At 39.7% G+C, this 4,731-nt stretch overlaps 1 non-coding gene across 1 annotated transcript; it reads right to left on the reverse strand.

The window, feature by feature from the left end:
• Positions 1-4,196: 4,196 nt before the first annotated feature.
• Positions 4,197-4,290, reverse strand: trnai-uau (transfer RNA isoleucine (anticodon UAU)). The gene is made up of 2 exons: positions 4,253-4,290; positions 4,197-4,232 (listed from the first exon to the last, which is right to left on the reverse strand). It is a non-coding gene; the product is annotated as a tRNA-Ile (tRNA).
• Positions 4,291-4,731: the final 441 nt, after the last annotated feature.

Here is a 4,731-nt window from a genome sequence, read left to right on the forward strand (position 1 = left end):
TTTTTTATAAGGAATAGTTTCGTGGATAAGTTCACATGATATAAAAATAAAAAGTGCTTGCTTATAAATGCCTGGTAAAGCAATAAAACAAGGATTAATGAAGTAATTCGCCGGAGCAACGGAGTAAGCGTCTGCCTCAGTGGACACCACACAAGTGGACATCACCTGACACAGGGAGCGTGCGGTCACCTTCGTCACTCGTAGAGCGAGGTCGGTGGCGGCAGGCAGTCTCTTAGATGAGCCCTGAATCAGCCCTACCCTCGTGCATGTCATTGAGCACCCCAAAGGATGGCAATAACATGCAGTGAGACGGCAGCCTGTCCGCTGCTCTATAGGTCTTTGCCACCGGAGTAGACAAAAACCTACAGGCATTGGAGGGGTGCTTAGGGTCGCCACGCCAGGTGGAGGCGCTGTGGGGGCACAGATGTGCTGCCACAGAACACTCAACGGGGGGAACCCCAGTGTACCCATGGCCGCGGCCTCTACGAGGGCAGAGAAGGTGGAAGAGGCTGCTGAGCAGTCGCAAAAGTCAAAGGAGACTCTCACGATCTCATAACCTCTTCATGCACAGCCGGGTAGAAAGGATTTGGGTTCGCCTCCCCAAAACCAATCATCAGCCTTGAGTGCTCGAGACATGGCAGAGTGATCCACACATGCCCGATACTCGCGGCGGCCCGGGAAGCATAGCTGTCAACTCTGGATCAGACTCGCTATGTTGCACACCCGAGAGTGGCAACATAGACGAGCCCTCACTTCCAAAGGACTCCAGCTCACCTTGTGACGCGGCGATAGACATGATTTCATCAGCCGGGGAACTGAATGAGATGCCGGCCCGCAATGAGATGCTCTGACCAGCTAAATCATTCAGAACCGCGCGGGTTGCAATGTTAAAGAGAGGGGTGTGGACCACGGATATTAATCGGCGGTTTAGTTCCACACCAGCCATCTCAGGTCACCCTGGCCACCAGCCAAAGTATTCTCTCACGTGGAGAAAATAGATCGGGGTGTGGATGAGGGGACTCTCACTCGGTGGAGCTCATTGAGTCTTGACCGTCATTGCGATGGTCATGTTCCCCGTAGAGAACGTGACACATCCGCGAACGCTGCTCGAACGTGATCGAAGCCAAAACACGTCAAAACAGCGCTCGTGCCCATCAGCTGAATCTATCAGACTACCGCACTCAGAAATACACGGGCAGATCGTCTTTAGAAAGACGCGCCGCGTGCACGCTCTTTTTGTGAGATAAAAGCTTGCAGCAGTGCTGAAGCGCCCAGGGAGAAGCACACACGCTGTTCAGATCAGCAGGCAGGAATGTGAAACTCGCTGGAACACGCCATCACACCAACACCGACTGGAAGCTGCTCGTCTTGAAGATTCTCGAAGATAGTCAGAGAATAGACTGCAGGAGTGAAGAGAACATCTTGGCTCCGAAGCAAAAACATATCTGCATATTGCCGGCTTTCTCCTTTTATTCCCACGAGGTGGGGCGGAGTTGCGCCATGCAAATTCCGCAGACCCATGGCATTTGCTTGCCATTGGCTCGTTTTGTATACTCGAAGTCGATAGGCTTTCTAAGCGAAACCCCCATTCGTCGTCATCCGACGGAACTCGGAGTGACAACGAAAGGGAACTAGACTACACCACTGCCCAAGATCATTGAAAGACCGAAAATTCTGGAAAGCATCTAGAATGGAGGTCTTATTTGTTGTTTTATGCTTTGCCTGTTTTGAGTGGTATTTTGAAAAAGAAATACTAGAATTATCTTTTTTTATTAGTTTTTTCAATGCACACTCTTCTTCATGATGCCATCAAAGCAAACCACGTGGATATGGCAGAACGAGGTCTTCGAAAGTTTGTGCGTAACTTTGAGAAACTTTATGGTGCTAAAAATGTTTCTTTCAATGTGCATTTATTAATGCACTTAGCAACAAGTGTGCGAAACTGGGGGCCGCTGTGGGCAACATCCACATTTCCATTCGAATCTTTTAATGGAACATTGCTGAAGTTTTTCAACGGAACAACGCATGTGCTAGATCAAGTAGTTAAGAGATTCCTTAGGTGGAGGGCTCTCTCAGCAAAAGCAGGGACTACAATGGCAAATGCTAATGAAAACATACAAAATTGTTTTGACAAACTCCAAAATAGATCTGCCTTAAGACAGAAGTCAAAGAAGTTTCAAGATAATGTCAGAGGTTTTGGTTGCCCGAAGAAAGGTACCACATCTGTGCTGCAGAGGATGGCTATTGAAGACTTTACTGGTGACACCGTTAATTCAGGGTTTTTTTAATGACCGTTTCACTTGTAGAGGAGTTCTTTATCATTCCTGCAAGAGCACAACTCTTAAAAAGAGAAACAATTCAGTTGTCCAGTTAAGTGACGGAACATTCTGTGAAATTATGACCACAGATTCTGTATTTTAGTTAAAGAGGAAAGTTGTGTAGAAATGCTCAGCTAAATATATCCTCAACATTTATATATGAAGTGTCTCACACCAATAATGTGTTTGCTGTCCCTCCGCAATCACTCAAACGTAAATGTGTACTGATTAGGTCTAAGGACAAACTGTATGTCATTCCACTTCCAAACAACATTGAAAGAGACTAAAACTGACTCCTGGGGAACTACTTCTGCAGCTTTACTGATGTCAATGCCAATTGTTGTTTTTAAGCTTTATTTCTGCCTAAAATTATTAATGATATGTTACGAGTTTTTGATCACTGATTATGATATAATGTATTAAAGCAGTGCATGCAATATAGACAGTGTTTACTTGGCTGTACTTGTGACATCACAATCCAGTAGCTGAACTTCCTGTCCAGTAGAACACATTTTCTTGTGTTCAAATGGTGTGCTGTTGGTATAAAATTGGATTGATGTTTATACGTTGGACCTCTCTGTGACTTTGTATAAATGTATTAAAAATACTTAAATCACAATTAGCCTTTTGTGCAGAGCATATACACTTTATTAAAAAATGTTTTAAATGGCCTTTCAATGCATTTATCATATGTTTTATTACTTTCTGAAAGTAGCAATTAAGTGAATTGCAAGCATGAAGAAATACACTTAAAAAATTCCATAATTTAACAAAGTATACTACAACTTCAGGTTATTTAATAATGTACTTTGAAAGTATACTTTCAATGCATTGTTACAATGATCATTTTCAGCACATAGTTAAAAAATAGGCATAAAATATATTTAAGAAAAGTGCAAATAAATATACTTATAAAAAATAAACAGAACTTTCACTTCAAGTATATTTGTGTAAAATATATTTTTTTAGAAAATATACTAAATTACAAATATTTTAAAGTGTGTTAAAAATTGTATTGTGAAAATAGTCAAAAGTATGCTGCTAATATACTTTTTGTATATTTAAAAATATTCCTTTTTTATTAGTAAATTTGTAATGTACTATTAAAACAGGGAATATATTACAAATACAATAAAGTATACTTTTCACTAGGGCAGTCAAAAGTCTGACAAGTCAAAGTGATCTGTGCTTCAAACGTAAATAAAACAGAACAGAATGAAATGTTAATAAAAGTTGAAAATAAATTGTAATTTTCTTCTTATTTCTAAAATATAAAGTTTAAAACAATCCACATTTAGTAAAATGTGTGGACAGTGGATCTGTAAGATTAAATCTTATTTAAACATCCAAGAAAAAGTGAACAAGAGGGAAATTAATTACATGAACTGAAGGAGCAAGAGAGAGATCTGATAAAATTCATGAACAACACTGCCACCAGCTGACAGGCCCGTGTAAGTGCTTTATGTTAACGAGATGTATAAAAGGCCTTTTAGATGATCTTAGACTGCAATCTGCTGTTAGACGGAGGTACTACTACCAACTCAATTGAAATCACAATACAATCTATAAAATGTATAAACATATTTCACAAATTAAAATATCAGATTAACAGGTTACACAGAAAAACATTGGAATCATTTATTTAGATTGTATTAAACAAACGGAAACGGCAAATAAATACACATGCAAATAATTGACTGTTCAATCATTATTTATTAAGTTGTTTTATATCATTGAGCAGTTTAAATTGTAAAACTGTTAACTCCCCAAAACAAACTACGTTTTATTTTTCTAAATCGGGCCTATTATTCCGCCTATAATTACTGCTAGACAGCTGAACATTAGGCCAAGTTAATATTAGAAAAATTTCAAAAACACTGCTCCAGGTGAGGCTCGAACTCACAACCTCGGCATTGCTCTGCAACGTACTGCTGTATAAGTACCGCGCGCTAACCGATTGCGCCACTGGAGCGTCGCTCACATTGGCTGCCATCAGATATATCATGACAAATATATGTGCCATTAATCCATAATATTTATTTCAATGTGACATTTTTATGCCATAATATTCTGATGGTGCTACTGAGCGTTGTTTTTTCTAAACTACCTAATGTTTTATGCATCACGTGTTTTAACTGTGCAAGTTAGAAACAGCATACTGGAAGTGTGCAGATGCCGTAGTAGGCTATATGGATTTAATATTTTAACCGGCAGTTAAAAATATCATAGATTTTGTGAACGTTTTATGAAGCATTAAATGCTTTATGTTGAATGCTATTATCGTGATACTATCAGAGACTAACAGCATTTTGTACTTCTATTGCTGCTGAGAGCTAAGAGAGCTAACAGCAGTGGCCTTTTCGAAGCACGATGAGATCATATTATTATAAGAAACCACTATTAAAATATAGGC

This window comes from Rhinichthys klamathensis, unplaced genomic scaffold, assembly GCF_029890125.1.
Source record: "Rhinichthys klamathensis goyatoka isolate OS25496 unplaced genomic scaffold, OSU_Roscu_1.1 h1tg000003l_1, whole genome shotgun sequence".
NCBI lineage: Eukaryota > Metazoa > Chordata > Actinopteri > Cypriniformes > Leuciscidae > Rhinichthys > Rhinichthys klamathensis.